At 38.0% G+C, this 19800-nt stretch overlaps 1 long non-coding RNA gene across 2 annotated transcripts; it reads left to right on the top strand.

Moving 5' to 3' along the window:
* The first annotated feature begins 8428 nt into the window (after positions 1-8428).
* Positions 8429-11939, top strand: LOC140174968 (uncharacterized). Of its 2 annotated transcripts, none has more exons than XR_011865126.1 (2): positions 8429-8536; positions 11336-11939. It is a non-coding gene; the product is annotated as an uncharacterized lncRNA (long non-coding RNA). The 2 variants fall into 2 exon arrangements; XR_011865127.1 differs by lacking the exon at positions 11336-11939 and adding an exon at positions 9993-10753 and having other exon boundaries at positions 8443-8536.
* The last annotated feature ends 7861 nt before the right edge of the window (positions 11940-19800 follow it).

Genomic DNA, 19800 nt, shown 5'->3' with positions numbered 1-19800 from the left:
TTGTTGAGTCAATATTTTATTCTGAGCCAGTATGGCATTCAAAGTGTCAATCTCAAGAACTCCTTTCTTCTGACTAATCCCATTGTTCACAGGATTCCTTTCAGAAGTGTACATGAATTGGTTATTTGCAACCATTTCAATCAGTTCTTAAGCTTCTGTAGGCGTCTTCTTCAGATGAAGAGATCCTCCAGCAGAGCTATCCAAAGACATCTTGGATAGTTCAGAGAGACCATCATAGAAAATACCTATGATGCTCCATTCAGAAAGCATATCAGTGGGACACTTTCTGATTAATTGTTTGTATCTTTCCCAAGCTTCATAGAGGGACTCTCCTTCCTTCTGTCTGAAGGTTTGGACTTCCACTCTAAGTTTACTCAATTTTTGAGGTGGAAAGAACTTTGCCAAGAAGGCATTGACTAGCTTTTCCCAAGAGTTCAGGCTTTCTTTAGGTTGAGAATCCAACCATATTCTAGCGCTGTCTCTTACAGCAAAAGGGAATAGCATAAGTCTGTAGACCTCAGGGTCAACCCCATTAGTCTTGACAGTGTCACAGATTTGCAAGAATTCAGCTAAAAACTGATGAGGATCTTCCAATGGAAGTCCATGGAACTTGCAATTCTATTGCATTAGAGAAACTAATTGAGGCTTAAGCTCAAATTTGTTTGCTCCAATGGCAGGGATAGAGATGCTTCTCCCATAGAAATCGGGAGTAGGTGCAATAAAGTCACCTAGCACCTTCCTTGCATTGTTGGCATTGTTGTTGTTTTCGGCTGCCATGTTTTCTTCTTCTTTGAAGATTTCTGTTAGGTCCTCTACAGAGAGTTGTGCCTTGGCTTCTCTCAGTTTTCGCTTCAGGGTCCTTTCAGGTTCAGGATCAGCTTCAACAAGAATGCTTTTGTCCTTGCTCCTGCTCATATGAAAGAGAAGAGAACAAGAAAATGTGGAATCCTCTATGTCACAGTATAGAGATTCCTTGAGGTGTCAGAGAAAAAGAAAAATAGAAGGCAGGAGTAGAAAATTCGAACTTATCAAAGAAGATGGAGTTCGAATTTTGCATTAAGGAATAGTGTTAGTCCATAAATAGAAGGATGTGAGAAGAAGGGAAGTAACTTTTGAAAATTAAGTAAAAGATTTTGAAAATATTTCTGAAAAACACTAATTGATTTTCGAAAATAAAAGTGGAAAAGAAATAAAGTGATTTTTGAAAAAGATTTTGAAATTAGAAATCAAAAAGATTTGATTGAAAACTATTTTGAAAAAGATGTGGTTAAGAAGATATGATTGGTTTTAAAAAAATGTGATTGAGAAGATATGATTTGAAAAACATTTTAAAAAAGATTTGAGTTTGAAAATTAATAACTTGGCTATCAAGAAAAGATATGATTCAAACATTAAACCCTTTCTCAGCAGAAAAGGCAACATACTTGAAATGTTGAATCAATTCATTAATTGATAGCAAGTATCCTTGAAAATGGAAAGAAATTGATTTTGAAAAAGATTTGATTGAAAAGATATGATTTGAAGAAGATTTGATTTTGAAAAACTTTGAAAACTTGAAAAAAATTTGCATTGAAAACAAAATCTTCCCTCTTGTGCCATCCTGGCGTTAAACGCCCAGAATGGTGCACATTCTGGCGTTTAACGCCCAAAACTCTACCCTTTTGGGCGTTAAACGCCCAACCAGGTACCCTGGCTGGCGTTTAAACGCCAGTCTGCCCTTCTTCACTGGGCGTTTTGAACGCCCAGCTTTTTCTGTGCAATTCCTCTGCTGTATGTTCTGAATCTTCAATTCTCTGTATTATTGACTTGAAAAGACACAAAAATATTTTTGGATTTTATGATTTTGTAAATTTTTTTTTTGGATTTTTCAAAAATTAAGTGGAAAAAGATATCAAAATTCTTAATGAGAATTCCAAGAATCATGCAATGTTTAGTCTAAGACTCCGGTCCAGGAATTAGACATGGCTTCACAGCCAGCCAAGCTTTCAAAGAAAGCTTCGGTCCAAAACACTAGACATGGCCAAAGGCCAGCCAAGCCTTAGCAGATCACTGCTCCAATAGCAAGATTGATAGAAATCAACAAGCTCTTGTGATGATAAGTTGAAACATCGGTCCAATGAAATTAGACATGGCTTCACAGCCAGCCAGATTTCAACAAATCATCATGAAACTCTAGAATTCCTCTTCAAGAATTCTGAAGAAAAAATACCTAATCTAAGCAACAAGATGAACCGTCAGTTGTCCATACTCGAACAATCCCCGGCAACGGCGCCAAAAACTTGGTGCACGAAATTGTGATCAATACTTTTCACAAATCAAATAATCCCCGGTAATGAATCCAAAAACTTGGTGTTCAATACCATGGCATAAACACAACTTCGCACAACTGACCAGCAAGTGTACTGGGTCGTCCAAGTAATAAACCTTACGCGAGTAAGGGTCGATCCCACAGAGATTGTTGGTATGAAGCAAGCTATGGTCACCTTGTAAATCTTAGTCAGGCAAACTCAAATGGGTATGGTGATAAACGCATAAAACGTAAAGATAAAGATAGAGATACTTATGTAATTCATTGGTGAGAATTTCAGATAAGCGCATGAAGATGCTGGTCCCTTCCGTCTCTCTGCTTTCCTACTGTCTTCATCCAATCCTTCTTACTCCTTTCCATGGCAAGCTTAAGCAAGGGTTTCACCGTTGTCAGTGGCTACCTCCCATCCTCTCAGTGGAAATGTTCAACGCACCCTGTCACGGCACGGCTATCCATCTGTCGGTTCTCGATCAGGCCGGAATAGAATCCAGTGATTCTTTTACGTCTGTCACTAACGCCCCGCCCTCAGGAGTTTGAAGCACGTCACAGTCATTCAATCATTGAATCCTACTCAGAATACCACAGACAAGGTTAGACCTTTCGGATTCTCTTGAATGCCGCCATCAGTTCTAGCCTATACCACGAAGACTCTGATCTCACGGAATGGTTGGCTCGGTTGTCAGGCGAGCGCTCGGTTGTCAGGCGATCAACCATGCATCGTGTATCAGGAATCCAAGAGATATTCACCCAATCTAAGGTAGAACGGAGGTGGTTGTTAGGCACACGTTCATAGGTGAGAATGATGATGAGTGTCACGGATCATCACATTCATCAAGTTGAAGAACAAGTGATATCTTAGAACAAGAACAAGCGGAATTGAATAGAAGAACAATAGTAATTGAATTAATACTCGAGGTACAGCAGAGCTCCACACCTTAATCTATGGTGTGTAGAAACTCCACCGTTGAAAATACATAAGAACAAGGTCTAGGCATGGCCGAATGGCCAGCCTCCCAAAGAGGGTTCAATCATAAAAACATGATCAAAAGCTCACGATACAATAGTAAAAGGTCCTACTTATAGAGAACTAGTAGCCTAGGGTTTACAGAGATGAGTAAATGACATAAAAATCCACTTCCGGGCCCACTTGGTGTGTGCTTGGGCTGAGCATTGAAGCATTTTCGTGTAGAGACTCTTCTTGGAGTTAAACGCCAGCTTTTATGCCAGTTTGGGCGTTTAACTCCCACTTTGGTGCCAGTTCCGGCGTTTAACGCTGGGAATTCTGAGGGTGACTTTGAACGCCGGTTTGGGCCATCAAATCTTGGGCAAAGTATGGACTATCATATATTGCTGGAAAGCCCAGGATGTCTACTTTCCAACGCCGTTGAGAGCGCGCCAATTGGGCTTCTGTAGCTCCAGAAAATCCACTTCGAGTGCAGGGAGGTCAGAATCCAACAGCATCTGTAGTCCTTTTCGGTCTCTGAATCAGATTTTTGCTCAGAACCCTCAATTTCAGCCAGAAAATACCTGAAATCACAGAAAAACACACAAACTCATAGTAAAGTCCAGAAAAGTGAATTTTAACTAAAAACTAATAAAAATATACTAAAAACTAACTAGATCATACTAAAAACATACTAAAAACAATGCCAAAAAGCGTACAAATTATCCGCTCATCAATGGATCATCCAATAAAACTGGAAATGGAGCAGGAGTTATTCTGATAAATGAAGAAGGAACTCGGATTGAACTATCATTAAAGTTCGAGTTTCTTGCTTCCATCAGTCAAGCAAAATATGAAGCCTTACTTACTGACTTAAATCTGGCTAAAGAAGTTGGGACAAAAAGGTTGATAGTGTTTAGTGACTCTCAAGTGATAACCTCCCAAATCAACTGGACTTATCAAGCTAAAGATCCCAATATAAAGAAGTACTTGGAAGAAGCACGAGCATAATTAGCTCAGTTCTTGGAGAAAAAGATCTGTCATATAGTCGGGAGTCCAACTTCATCGCCAATGCCCTCTCTAAATTAGCCAGCACCAAGCCAGTGGGAAACAATAAAAGTCTGATCCAGGAAACTCTCCATGCACCATCAGTATTAAAGGAAGATGGCAAGTCAGACACAATGACCATATCCAACCAAAGCCTAGGATGGATGACTCCATTAGTCAAATATCTTAAATTAGATATCATTCCTAAAAATGAAACGGAAGTAAAAAGGCTCATAAGGGAAACACAAAACTATATTCTGGTCCACAATGTTCTCTACAAAAGAGGGGTGTCTACACCTCTATTAAAGTGTGTCCCGACCTCTAATGCTAGAGAGGTCTTAGAAGAAGTTCATAGTGGCATATGTGAAAATCACTTAGGAACACGATCACTAGCTAAGAAAGTGACCCGGGCCAGCTTCTTTTGGCTGACCTTGCAAAAGGAAGTGGCTGACTTTATTAAAAAGTGTCCACCTTGTCGAAAGCACGCTAACTTTCTTGTAGCACCACTAGAGGAGCTTATTACTGTCACCTCACCTTGGCCATTCGCAAATGGGGGCTTGATCTTTTCGGTCCGTTTCCACAGGCTCTTGGATAAGTAAAATACCTCAAAGTGGGTATTGATTATTTTACTAAGTGGATCGAGGTGAGACCTTTGTCAACTGTCACATCCCAAAGAAGTCAGAAATTTCTCTATAAGAATATTATCACCCGATTTGGAGTTCCACACTCCATCACCACGGACAATGGAACTCAATTTACTGACTTAACCTTTAGGAAATTAGTGGCCAGCCATAAGATTAAACACCAATTCACATCGGTAGAACACCCTCAGGTCAATGGACAAGTTGAGGCTGCCAACAAAGTCATATTGGCCGGATTAAAGTACCGACTATAAGATACAAAGGGTGCATGGATAGATAAACTTCCTCAAATCCTATGGACATATCAGACAATCCTTCACTCAACAACTGGGGAATCACCTTTTCGACTTGCCTATGGCATAAAGGCCATGATTCCTGTAGAGATCGCTGAGGAATCTCCAAGAATTTGATTCTATGATAAAGTGATCAATGTCCAAGAACAAAAAAAAGAACACAACCTCTTCCCATAAGTCTGAGAACAAACCCAGATAAAAGAGGAAGCATTGAAACAAATGATAGCCCTAAGGTACAACCGGAAAGTCATTAGTAGAAGTTTCACCACGAACGACCTCATACTAATTTGAAATGACATTGGAGTTTAAAATTTGGGTGAAGGAAAGCTGGCTACAAATTGAAAAGACCCTACAAGGTTGTCAAGGTTTTAGAAAAAGGTTACTATAAGGTGTCCGACTTAAAAGGGAACGAGCTCCTAAAGTTGTGGCATGCATGTAACATAAAGAGATATTACAGTTAGAAAAGTGTACCTTGCTCCCTTGTGTACTCTTTTTTCCGACTTCATGGTTTTTTCCTGAAGTGGATTTTAATGAGGCATCATAGCAAGGGCCAAGGGGTTAAGGATTATAAGAAAAATCCTTAGTAGCAAAAAAACTTATGTAAATCCATTTCTCTTATTAATAATAAATTATTATTCTACCTATTTTTCATTTCAAACGTATTAATTTAAGCTCGAAAAATCACAAAAATAATTGTTCGACCTATGTGATCGGAAAGATGAAGCAACAAGGTAGAAATTAGTGTAAGAAGTTATGTAAGAAATTCATGGTCCGACCTTAAACAAGTTGGACCAAAAATGAAATGTAAGGGTAATTTGATAAAGTCTAATTACTTGAAATAAGAATTTAAACATTTAAGGGAAAATAATACTTATTTACAAAGCGTCTAGAACTGATCAATTTACTTTGCCGATGTGTTTCCCAACTTAGCAAAAAACAGCATTAAAAATTGTCAAAACAATAAAATTTATATTCAACTAATAGCTATACCAACTAAGAAAAGATGTTTAAACACAATCATTCATACCAAAAACCACTATCAGAACAGTAAAAAAAATTTTTTAACAAAAAAAAGTTGTTTAAGCTAAAACTATTACGAAAGATAAAATTGTTCATAAAAGACTCACAAGTCAGACCATTCAGAGCTAGAAATTACAAAGGATGAAGCTGTTCTCCAATAACAGCATCTTCAGGCTAAGTGGAAGATGTCAGAGCATATTCAGAAACTGGCACGATAGGGATCGGGAGAATCGTAGAAGGAAGGGGCTCACCATCCAACTGAGGGTTGGGAACTTGAGAAGTCTACCTGAGTTACGCCCCCGAGGTTTTTGAATCGAGCACAGAAGTATCTTCTTCATCATCCGGGACAGGAACAATTTTCTCATCCACCACTATATTGTCCGGACTGATGAGGAAAAGATCCGCTTCGGGAGCAACATAGAGGAGTTCTAAAGTTTGAACTTCAAGTGTGTTATTTGGGTGCTATTAAGCTAGTAAAAAAAATGATTTTTTAATATTTTTTATTTTTTAGCGTGTTTAGTAAATTCTTAATAATAAAAGTAAAAACATTAGAAAAAATATATCTTTTTTAAAAAAGTTACTATTTACATCTTTCTTAAAAAAAATTTTTAAATGTATATTTTTCACCTAATAAATAAATAAATACTTTTATATTATTGTACCAAAACATAGTTGATAAATAAAAAATTCTTTTTGCATGAGATATCCAAACATAAAATTACTTTTATTTTGCTAAAAGATCTTTTAAAAAAAAGATAATTTAAAAAAAAATCTTTTCTCAAAATTTCAAGAAGTGATTGTTTGGGTACCATTAAGTTAATAAAAAAAATTTCAATGAAAAAATATTTTTTTACCGTATTTAGTAAGTTTGTAGTAGTAAAAGTAAAAGTAATAGAAAAATTTTAAAAATGTCTTTTTGCATGAGTTATCTAAATATAAAATTAGTTTTATTTTTATATAAGATTTTTTTAAAAAAAAGATAACTTGAAGAAAGATATTTTCTTATAACAAGCTCACCCAAATAAACTTTTTTTTGTTAAAAGTTTTTTTTAATTTTAAACATGTTTGGATATTACTTCAAAAAAATATTTTTATTTAAAAAAACAAATAATTTATTTTTTTCTAAAAATCAACAACACATTGCTTTTAATAATTAGTAATTACAATTTATACCTTTAATTCTAATTTTCTCACCAAATTCTTAATTTTTTTCTAAATCTTTATTTTTTTTTCAAAATTCTAAAACTCTCTTTAATTTTTGTCACTCAATTGGAAGGACTCATCAAGTTGCCACACTTTATTGTATTTTATTGTTAATTTTAGTTACACTTTTAATTAATCATATAAGATATATATATATATATATATATATATATATATATATATATATATATATATATATATATATATATATATACATTTTGTTAATCTAATTTAAGTTTGACTTATAGAGATTAACGCAAAACTTTAAGATTGTTGATTAATCTAAGATAATTTTAAAGTTTTATTTTTTATTGTTTGTTTGTGGTCAATTATAAATTTATTTTCTATCAAATATTTTTATATTCTATTTTTAATTATAAAGTTATGATACTTTTATAATTTTAAATTTCTTGAATGTTTTTGTTTGATTAGATATTTATTAATATTTTAATAAATTTGATTTCTATGACACTAATTTTATTGATTAGTTAGTTTTTACTTCTATATTTTGTATGGTTGAAAATACTTGTAAAAATTATATATAATTTTAATATTGTCTTATTTTCTAATTACACAAAATAGCATGTCTCCAAAATTAATTTTTAAAAAAGCGAATGAGAAAAATTCAACTAAAATACAAATGACTGAAAAAATTAGATGAAATAATTATACTAATAAAGTTTTTTTACTGTATGTAAAAAAAATAATTATTGCTGAAATTAAATCTCATACACACTTTAACAGATGATGTTAAAAAAACATAATATCTAAGTCTAAAAATATCACAGTTTTGATCTTGTTACTTTTATATAATTTAAATAAATTTTTTTATTTTATCCAAATAAAATTAAAAATATTTTTTATATTTAAACCTTTTTTTAAAAAATTTATCCAAATTAAAATGATTTTGTTTTTTAAAAAAATATTTAAAAAAATAAAAAATTTAAGTAATTTTCAAAAGCCAATCAAACTCACCTAAGTTCACGTGTCGACTCTGGCAAAAAAAAGAGAAAAAAGAAGAGAAAACATCTAACCTTCGTCTTCTTCACGGTTTCAATGCCCAGTCCCAACACATTTTCTGGTATGCTTCTATTTGGATTCACGATTCCTTTATTCCTCCAATTATTTATTTCTTTCTCTATATTCACCTTCGCTAATTGTGATTGAGATTATGACTGTGATTTTGATTGTTAATATAATAATCAATTAATCATAATCAATAAATATTTTGTTATATAGTGACTAGTGAGCGTGCTAATTCCTTTTAAGCCAAGTCAAATTGGGGATTTTGCTACATTCTCTGTACTGCGTTATGCTATGCTATTCTATGCTCCTCTACTTGTATAACTTCACTATTTGTGAATAATGGAATTCTAAAACACAATCCATGTTTCTCAGCTCAACAATTAGAGTTTTAATTGTATATTTGAAAAAAGGGGTGCACATAATTATATCTACATTTTTATATGAATATGTAACTTATATTGCATCCAAAGTCATCATCCTCATGCTTCTTTGCTTGGTTGTGGATCTCTTGTGTTGGCTGCTACGTTGTGCGAGTTTAGCATGTGTATTTAGAGAGTAACAAGGTGGCTGATAGTCTTGCTTGTCTTGGTCATGTGTTGTCTCTGGATTTAGTATCTCTTGAATTATAAGATACATTTGAATTTTTATTAAATTTTAATGTTATATTGGTATTTTTAATTTTTTTTTGCGAGCTAGTTTAAAAAGCACCTATGGTGGCTTTCGATAACATTCCTGACTTTTTGTTTATGAAACACGATTAGCTTTTGCTCCATAGAGCACCTGATCAGAGAGGACTATGCAACCAAGCCTAGGTGCATAGAATATAAAAAGGGGTAATTGAGCCTGTTTAGGCCTATGGAGGGTCATGCATGGGCCTTCTAGTAGATATTATCTAATATCTAATAGGGATAAGTATTGTTTTGGTCCTCACGTTGAGGGTCGGAATCGAACTCGTCTTTGGTGTATATTTTGATTTAAAATCATCCTTAAAGTCGTATTTGAATTTAAAATCGTCTTTTCTAATAAATTTTTTTAATTTATTCCTAAACTATCCCTAAAATAAAAAAAATTATAAAATAAAAAAAACGTGTTAGGGGAAAGGGTATACGAAAAACTATAAAATAAAAAAAAAAGAAAACGTGTTTGGGGGGAGGGTATACGAAGGGGGGAAGGGGAAGCGGGGAGGGGGGACGGCGCCGGCGGCGAAGAGAGGGAGGAGGGGAAGTTTGAAATTTGAAATAAAGATTCATTTTTACCCCTTACAGAATTATCAAAGATGACATTTTTTTCATTTTTTTTTCAGTTCTTCTCCTCACTCTTGCTCTTTCCAATTCCGGCCAATCATCTTATCTGTTTTTCAAATTTGTCCCTCAAAATTTAAATTTACTCAGCATCATTTTTCCATACGTTATTACCATTCTGTCATAAGTTATCCTCTCACCTTTACCCAGTTATTTCTTCTCCTTACGCTTGCTCTCCCTATCATTTGTGTGGATTGATTGATGAAGCAGAGCAGATCGGTGGAAAAAACTGATCAGCTGCCGCAGAAAACACATGCAGCGAGACTAGGCAAGAAGAGAGCACAGCAGCGGCATAAGAATACAACGATGAGATCTAACCGGCGGCAAGAACATATTTGATGTTCAGAGGATGTACATGGCCACTGAGCTTTCAACGTCGGCAGCAGTAGAGACTAAAAGAGGTCACTGCAAAATGTCGCTAGTCGATTACTCTTCTTCTTCAAAAGATGATGTTGCTCTACCATTGGAACAAGAACCCATCTTCCTCATAACGATTCACACCGGTACTGCCACCTCCTCTACGCAACCTGTATTCGATCTTCTTCCTTTCTTTTTGAAGTCAGCATTTGATTGATAGGTTAATAGCTTTCTTTTTATTTTATTTTTTTGTAATAGTAATTGGGGAGTTCTATGGTGTGGATGTTATATAATATCCATACCTGTGGATATTATGTGAACACCTTGTTTGATGAACATGTTTTGGTTGCTGATACTCACAGGTTCAGCTGATGGGACAACATGTCAGGAAGTATTAGTGGTTTTGCAGATGTACTGCACAATGTAGGAAAATAAATAAGTGTAATAAGATGCTAATTATTTTTGGCAAGTTGGGGCCAATGGACAAGTTGTATTTTTTTTGTGTATGTGGCCATGACTGGGTTTTGGGCTTGGGTCACCATATTTTATGCAACTGTGCAGAAACAAATTTTTTTGTGGATAAAAACAAGTCAAAGATAGCATTAAAAAGGAAATAGGCTAATGTGTTTTTGAATTTGTTTGGGTAATTTGGTTTTTTAATTTCCAGGGAATGTGGCTAAGCTTTTCAACGTTCTAAAAATCCTTCCGGGCTGGTCCACTGTGAAAAACCGTCCACTTGAAAGCCCCTTAAGAATAGCTGAAGTGAACTAGCCTGTCGAACTGGATCTAAACCCGATTTACAGAAAATAGCATCGTTTCCTTCCTTGAAAGGGAAAAACGAATTGCATGCTTATCCCCCCTTCTCCAACTCCTTCCTGCAGGAAAGAGCAACTTGCCATAGCCTCCACCGAAGAAAGCAAACCCTAGCCTCCACTAATACTTGTCGCCGTTTGTGGGAGTGGGAGACTGCAGCCGCTGTCCCTCGCAACCAAGTAATTCCCTCGTCGTGCTCTCGGGCCTCTTGCTGGTTCCTCGGTGTCCTGTTGATGAGCGGATAATTTATACGCTTTTTGGCATTGTTTTTAGTATGTTTTTAGTATATTTTAGTTAGTTTTTAGTATACTTTTAGTAGTTTTTAGTTAAAATTCACTTTTCTAGACTTTACTATGAGTTTGTGTATTTTTCTGTGATTTCAGGTATTTTCTGGCTGAAATTGAGGGTCCTGAGCAAAAATCTGATTCAGAGGCTGAAAAGGACTGCAGATGCTGTTGGATTCTGACCTCCCTGCACTCGAAGTGGATTTTCTGGAGCTATAGAAGCTCAATTGGCGCGCTCTCAACGGCGTTGGAAAGTAGACATCCTGGGCTTTCCAGCAATGTATAATAGTCCATACTTTGCCCAAGATTTGATGGCCCAAACCGGCGTTGCAAATCAGCTTCAGAATTCCCAGCGTTTAAGGCTGGGACTGGCATAAAAATTGGAGTTAAACGCCCAAACTGGCATAAAAGCTGGTGTTTAACTCCAGAAAAAGTCTCTACACATGAAAGCTTCAATGCTCAGCCCAAGCACACACTAAGTGGACCTAGAAGTGGATTTTTACGTCATTTACTCATTCCTGTATACCCTAGGGTACTAGTTCACTATTAATAGGATCTTTTGACATTGTATCTGTACCTCATGACACTTTACACGTTTCTTTGTGTACCTTCCACGGCATGAGTCTCTAAACCCCATGGTTGGGGGTGAGGAGCTCTGCTGTGTCTTGATGGATTAATGCAATTACTACTGTTTTTCATTAAATCATGCTTGCTTCCATTCTAAGATATTACTTGTTCTTAAACCGGATGAATGTGATGATCCGTGACACTCATCATCATTCTCAACTATGAACATGTGCCTGACAACCACCTCTGTTCTACCCTAGATTAAGTAGATATCTCTTGGATTCTTTAATCAGAATCTTCGTGGTATAAGCTAGAACTGATGGCGGCATTCAAGAGAATCCGGAAGGTCTAAACCTTGTCTGTGGTATTCTGAGTAGGATTCAATGATTGAATGACTGTGACGAGGTTCAAACTCCTGAGGGCTGGGCGTTAGTGACAGACGCAAAAGAATCACTGGATTCTATTCCAGCCTGATTGAGAACCGACAGATGGATAGCCGTGCCGTGACAGGGTGCGTTGAACATTTCCACTGAGAGGATGGGAGGTAGCCACTGACAACGGTGAAACCCTTGCATACAGCTTGCCATGGAAGGAGTCTTGCGTGCTTGAAGAAGAAGGCAGTAGGAAAGCAGAGATTCAGAAGATGAAGCATCTCCAAAACCTCAACCTGTTCCCCATTACTGCAAAACAAGTACTTATTTCATGTTCTTTTACTTTTCACAATCAATCTTGATAATTATTGATATCCTGACTAAGATTTACAAGATAACCATAACTTGTTTCAAGCCGACAATCTCCGTGGGATCGACCCTTACTCGCGTAAGGTATTACTTGGACGACCCAGTGCACTTGCTGGTTAGTTGTGCGGGGTTGCAAAAGTGTGATTGCAATTTCGTGCACCATGTTTTTGGCGCCGTTGCCGGGGATTGTTTGAGTTTGGACAACTGACGGCTTATCTTGTTTCTTAGATTAGGACTGTTTTATTTTTGTTGGTTTAGAGTCTTTTAGTTGAGTCTAGTTTCATATTTTAAGTTTGGTGTCAATTGCATGCTTTTGCTTTTCTTTTAATTTTCGAATTTGCATGTCCTTAGTCCCTTTTTGATCCTTAAAAAAATCTAAGTTTGGTGTCCTCTTTGTGTTTTTCCCTTAAAATTTTCGAAAATTAGTGTTTGATTTTCTAAAAATTTTAAGTTTGGTGTCATTTTGTTGTTTTTCTCTCTCCTCATCTCAAAAATCAAATCTTTTTCAAAATAATTTTCAATCATATCTTCTCAATTGCTAATTTCAAAATCCTTTTAATTGACTAATTGATTCAGCTTTCAATTTGCTTTGATCTTATTTTCTTTCAGTTTTCGAAATTTGATTTTATTTTCCATTTATTTTATTTTATTATTTTCGAAAAAAAAAACTATTTACTTGCAATCCATATCATTTCCCTTTATCCATCATGGACCTAAGTAGAATTGAACAGTCCAGAAGGACTCTGGGGTCATATGCTAACCCCATTACAGCTGCATATGGGAGTAGCATCTGTACACCTCCCATCAAAGCAAGCAGCTTTGAGCTAAATCCTCAACTCATTATCATAGTGCAGCAAAATTGCCAGTATTCCGGTCTTCCACAGGAAGAACCTACTGAGTTTCTGGCACAGTTCTTACAAATTGCTGACACAGTATGTGATAAAGAGGTGGATCAGGATGTCTACAGACTACTGCTGTTTCCATTTGCTGTAAAAGATCAAGCTAAGAAGTGGTTGAATAACCAACCTACAGCAAGCATAAAGACATGGAAACAGTTATCAGACAAATTCCTGAATCACTTTTACCCTCCAAAGAGGATGACACAGCTAAGGCTGGACATCCAAGGCTTTAAACAAGAGGATAATGAATCCCTTTATAATGCCTGGGAGAGGTATAGAGGTATGCTAAGAAAATGCCCCTCTGAAATGTTTTCAGAGTGGGTACAGTTAGACATCTTCTACTATGGGCTTACAGAAAAAGCTCAGATGTCTTTAGACCATTCAGCTGGTGGATCTATACACATGAGGAAGACAATTGAAGAGGCTCAAGAGCTTATAGACACTGTTGCTAGAAATCAATATTTGTACTCTAGCAATGAGTTCTCTCCAAAAGAGGAAGTCATGGCAGTAGCCACTGATCCTAATCCTCAAGAACAGATGATTGAGCTTAATCAACAATTACACCTGATGACAAAACAGTTAGCAGAATTTAAAGAGATGCTCCATGAAACTAAAATTGCTAACAAGAACATAGAACTGCAGTTAAATCAAGCAAAACAGCAGATATCTAAACAAATAACAGAAGAATGTCAAGCAGTTCAGCTGAGGAGTGGGAAGACATTGAATGGCACTGCTCAAAGTAGCAAAAAGCCAAATAAGGAACAATTGACAGAGGATAACCAAACCACTGTCCAAAATCCCTCTGAGGACAGTAAGAGCCCAGAGAGGAGTACTTTTGGCGTTCAAACGCCAGAAAGGGGAGGAAAGCTGGCGTTAAACGCCCATTCCCTGCCCAGTTCTGGCGTTCAAACGCCAGAAAAGGGAGAGAAGTTGGCGTTAAACGCCCAATCTTCACCCATTCCTGGCGTTCAGACGTCAAGGGAAGATCAGACACCTGAGAGTGCTGACAGTAATCCCTCTAAAAAGGCTTCTCCAACCACTTTTGTAAGGAATAAACCTGCAGCAACTAAGGTTGAAGAATATAAAGCCAAGATGCCTTATCCTCAGAAACTCCGCCAAGCGGAACAGGATAAGCAATTTGCCCGCTTTGCAGACTATCTAAGGACTCTTGAAATAAAGATTCCGTTTGCAGAGGCACTTGAGCAAATACCTTCTTATGCTAAGTTCATGAAGGAGATCTTAAGTCATAAGAAGGATTGGAGAGAAACTGAAAAAGTGTTTCTCACTGAAGAATGCAGTGCAGTCATTCTGAAAAGCTTACCAGAAAAGCTTCAAGATCCAGGAAGCTTTATGATACTATGCACATTAGAAGGTGCTTGCACCAAGACAGCCCTATGTGATCTTGGAGCAAGCATCAATCTAATACCTGCATCCACCATCAGAAAGCTTGGGTTGACTGAAGAAGTCAAACCAACCCGGATATGCCTCCAACTTGCTGATGGCTCCATTAAACACCCATCAGGCATAATAGAGGACATGATTGTCAAGGTTGGGCCATTCGCCTTTCCAACTGACTTTGTGGTGCTGGAAATGGAGGAGCACAAGAGTGCAACTCTCATTCTAGGAAGACCTTTCCTAGCAACTGGACGAACTCTTATTGATGTACAAAAAGGGGAAGTAACCTTGAGAGTCAATGAGGATGAGTTCAAGTTGAATGCTGTAAAGGCTATGCAGCATCCAGACACACCAAATGACTGCATGGGCGCTGACATTATTGACTCTTTGGTGGAAGAGATCAATATGACTGAAAGCCTAGAATCAGAGCTTGAGGACATCTTCAAGGATGCTCAGCCTGATCAAGAAGAACCAGAGGAAACAAAGGAATTTTTGAAAATTCCTCAGGAGGAGGATAAGCCTCCCAAACCTGAACTCAAACCACTACCACCATCCCTGAAGTATGCATTTCTGGGAGAGGGTGATACTTTTCCAGTGATTATAAGCTCTGCTTTAAATTCACAGGAAGAGGAAGCACTGATTCAAGTGCTAAGGACACACAAGACAGCTCTTGGGTGGTCCATAAGTGATCTTAAGGGCATTAGCTCAGCTAGATGCATGCACAAGATCCTGTTGGAGGATAATGCCAAACCAGTGGTCCAACCACAAAGGAGGCTAAATCCAGCCATGAAGGAAGTGGTGCAGAAAGAGGTCACTAAATTACTAGAGGCTGGGATTATTTATCCTATTTCTGATAGTCCCTGGGTGAGCCCTGTCCAAGTTGTCCCCAAAAAGGGAGGCATGACAGTGGTTCATAATGAAAAAAATGAACTGGTTCCTACAAGAACAGTCACAGGGTGGCGTATGTGTATTGACTACAGAAGGCTCAATACAGCCACCAGAAAGGATCATTTTCCTTTACCATTCATAGACCAAATGCTAGAAAGACTAGCTGGTCATGATTATTACTGCTTTTTGGATGGCTATTCAGGTTACAACCAAATTGCAGTAGATCCTCAGGACCAAGAGAAAACAGCATTTACTTGCCCTTCTGGCATGTTTGCCTACAGGAGGATGCCTTTTGGTCTGTGTAATGCTCCTGCAACCTTTCAGAGATGCATGTTATCCATCTTCTCTGATATGGTGGAGAAATTCCTGGAAGTCTTCATGGATGACTTCTCAGTATATGGAGACTCATTCAGCTCCTGTCTTGACCACCTAGCACTTGTCCTGAAAAGGTGCCAAGAGACTAACATGGTTTTAAACTGGGAGAAATGTCACTTTATGGTGACTGAGGGAATTGTCCTTGGGCACAAAATTTCAAGCAGGGGAATAGAGGTGGATAAGGCAAAGGTAGAGGTAATTGAAAAATTACTACCACCTGTCAATGTTAAGGCAATCAGAAGCTTTCTGAGGCATGCAGGATTCTATAGAAGGTTTATAAAGGATTTTTCGAAAATTGCAAAACCTTTGAGCAACCTGCTAGCTGCTGACACACCACTTGTGTTTGACACACAGTGTCTGCAGGCATTTGAGACCCTGAAAGCCAAGCTGGTCACAGCACCAGTCATCTCTGCACCAGACTGGACATTGCCATTTGAACTAATGTGTGATGCCAGTGACCATGCCATTGGTGCAGTGTTGGGACAGAGGCATAACAAGCTTCTGCACGTCATTTATTATGCCAGCCGTGTTCTAAATGATGCACAGAAGAATTACACAACCACAGAAAAAGAGTTACTTGCAGTGGTCTATGCCATTGACAAGTTTAGATCCTATCTAGTGGGATCCAAGGTGATTGTGTACACTGACCATGCTGCTCTTAAATACTTACTCACAAAGCAGGATTCAAAACCCATGCTTATAAGATGGGTGTTGCTTCTGCAAGAGTTTGATATAGAAATAAGAGACAGAAAAGGGACAGAGAACCAGGTAGCTGATCATCTGTCCCGAATAGAACCCGTAGCTGGGGCGTCCCTCCCTTCTACTGAGATTTCAGAGACTTTTCCAGATGAGCAACTCTTTGCCATCCAGGAAGCTCCATGGTTTGCAGATATTGCAAATTATAAAGCTGTGAGGTTCATACCACAGGAGTACAGCAGAGTGCAAAGAAAGAAATTAATTTCAGATGCCAAGTACTACCTATGGGATGAGCCATATCTCTTTAAGAGATGTGCAGACGGAATGATCTGCAGATGTGTACCCAGAGAAGAAGCACAAATGATCCTATGGCACTGCCATGGATCACAGTATGGAGGACATTTTGGAAGTGAGCGAACAGCCACTAAAGTCCTCCAATGTGGCTTCTACTGGCCTACTCTCTATAGAGATGCCCGAGAGTTTGTGCGTAACTGTGACAGTTGCTAAAGAGCTGGTAACTTGCCTCACGGATATGCCATGCCTCAACAAGGGATATTAGAGATTGAATTGTTTGACGTATGGGGGATTGACTTTATGGGTCCATTCCCACCATCATACTCAAACACTTACATTCTGGTGGCAGTGGACTATGTATCTAAGTGGGTAGAAGCAATTGCCACACCCACTAATGATACTAAGACCGTGCTGAAATTTCTCCAGAAACACATCTTCAGCAGATTTGGTGTTCCCATAGTCATAATCAGTGATGGGGGCACTCATTTCTGCAATAAACAGCTGTACTCTGCTATGGTCCGATATGGAATTAGCCACAAAGTGGCTACCCCGTATCATCCACAGACAAATGGGCAAGCTGAAGTCTCTAACAGAGAGCTAAAAAGAATCCTAGAACGGACTGTCATGGCCCGAAGAAAGGATTGGGCAAGGAGCTTGGATGATGCTCTGTGGGCATACAGAACAGCATTTAAGACCCCAATAGGAACCTCACCATACCAACTTGTGTATGGCAAGGCCTGTCATTTGCCCGTGGAACTGGAACATAAAGCCTACTGGGCAACCAGATTCCTAAACCTGGATGCTAAGTTAGCTGGTGAAAAGAGATTACTCCAGCTAAATGAGCTAGATGAATTTAGACTCAGTGCTTTTGAAAATGCAAAGATTTATAAGGAAAAGGCAAAGAAGTGGCATGACAAGAAGTTGTCATCCAGAGTCTTTGAGCCAGGACAAAAAGTTCTGCTCTTCAACTCTAGGCTCAGATTGTTCCCAGGAAAACTTAAATCCCGGTGGAGGGGTCCGTATGTGATTACAGGAGTGTCACCATATGGATATGTTGAGCTTCAGGATATTGATTCTGACAAAAAGTTCATTGTTAATGGACAGAGGATCAAACATTATCTTGAAGGCAATTTTGAGCAGGAATGCTCAAAACTGAGACTGGAATGATCCTCAGTAAAGGTCCAGCTAAAGACAATAAAGAAGCGCTTGCTGGGAGGCAACCCAGTCATTAGCAGGTTATATATTTTATTTCTACAGAGGCAATTATCAAAATTGAAGGAATTCACAGAGTTACAGAAGGATTCAGTGCAAAAAGCAGAGAAAAAGAGCTTACTGGCGAAAAAATGCCAGTAAGGGGCATTTTGGGCGTTAAACGCCAGAATGGGCACCATTCTGGGCGTTTAACGCCAGGTGTGCAGCATCCTGGGCGTTTAGCAAAACGCCTAGTGACAAAGGGAATTCTGGCGTTTAACGCCAGCCAGGGCACCTGGCTGGGCATTAAACGCCCACAATGGCTAGCAAATGGGCGTTAAACGCCAGAATGGGTGCCATTCTGGGCGTTTAACGCCAGAAAGGTGGGGGACTGAGATTTTGCTTTCCAATCAAATTTTTTTCAAACTTTCTTTTTTGACCCATACTTTTCTACATAAACACATTTCAACCTTTCATCATTCACCTTCAAATCTTCAAAAATCAAAATCATTCTTCAAATCTCTCTCAAATCCTTCCCAAATCTTGTTCAAAAACTAAACTTTCTCTCAATTTCTTTCCATATCTTCTCAAATCTCCTTCCAAATTTTCGAAATCTCTCCTCCCCCCCTTATAAAAACACGTTCGGCCTCCTCATTCCCCCACACCAATTCGAATTTGCTCTTCTCCTCTCTCTCTTCTTTCCTTTCTTTTGCTTGAGGACAAGCAAACCTCTAAGTTTGGTGTGCTTTTCCGTGATCACTAAGCCAAGATTCATCAAGATCATGGCTCCTAAGGGAAAACAAACCAATTTAAGAGGAAAGAAAGAGAATATCCCAAAGAATCTTTAGAATCAAGAGAAGTTCTTAACCAAAGAACATGAAGACCATTATCACAAAATAATGGGTCTGAGGTCAGTGATCCCGGAAGTTAAATTTGATCTGAAAGAAGATGAATATCCGGGGATCCAAGAGCAAATTCGAAACAGAGGATGGGAATTTCTAACCAATCCTGAGATAAAGGTTGGAAGAAATATGGTTCAGGAATTCTACTCAAATCTGTGGCTAACAGATAAGCAGAGAATGACTGGAACTGCTTTCCATACTTACAGAACCATGGTCAGAGGGAAAGTTATCTACTTCCATCTGGACAAAATAAGAGAAATCTTCAAATTGCCTCAACTGCAAGATGATCCTGAATCCTTTAATAGGAGAATGGTGAGAGCAGATAAAGGGTTGGATCAAGTTCTAGAGGACATTTGCCTCCCTGGAACTAAGTGGATAACCAATTCAAAGGGTGTCCCAAACCAACTCAAGAGGGGAGACCTTAAACCAATTGCAAGAGGTTGGCTAGACTTTATTGGGCGTTCCATATTGCCCACTAGCAACCGTTCTGAGGTCACTATCAAGAGAGCAGTGATGATTCATTGCATTATGCTTGGAAAAGAGGTGGAGGTTCATCATCTGATTGCTTGTGAGATCTACACAATTGCAAATAAGAATTCCACTGAAACCAAACTGGC

This window comes from Arachis hypogaea, chromosome 9 (assembly GCF_003086295.3).
Source record: "Arachis hypogaea cultivar Tifrunner chromosome 9, arahy.Tifrunner.gnm2.J5K5, whole genome shotgun sequence".
In the NCBI taxonomy this organism is placed as follows: Eukaryota; Viridiplantae; Streptophyta; class Magnoliopsida; order Fabales; family Fabaceae; genus Arachis; species Arachis hypogaea.
Note: the sequence above shows the minus strand (reverse complement) of the source record. Positions and strands in the feature narration are given on the sequence as shown.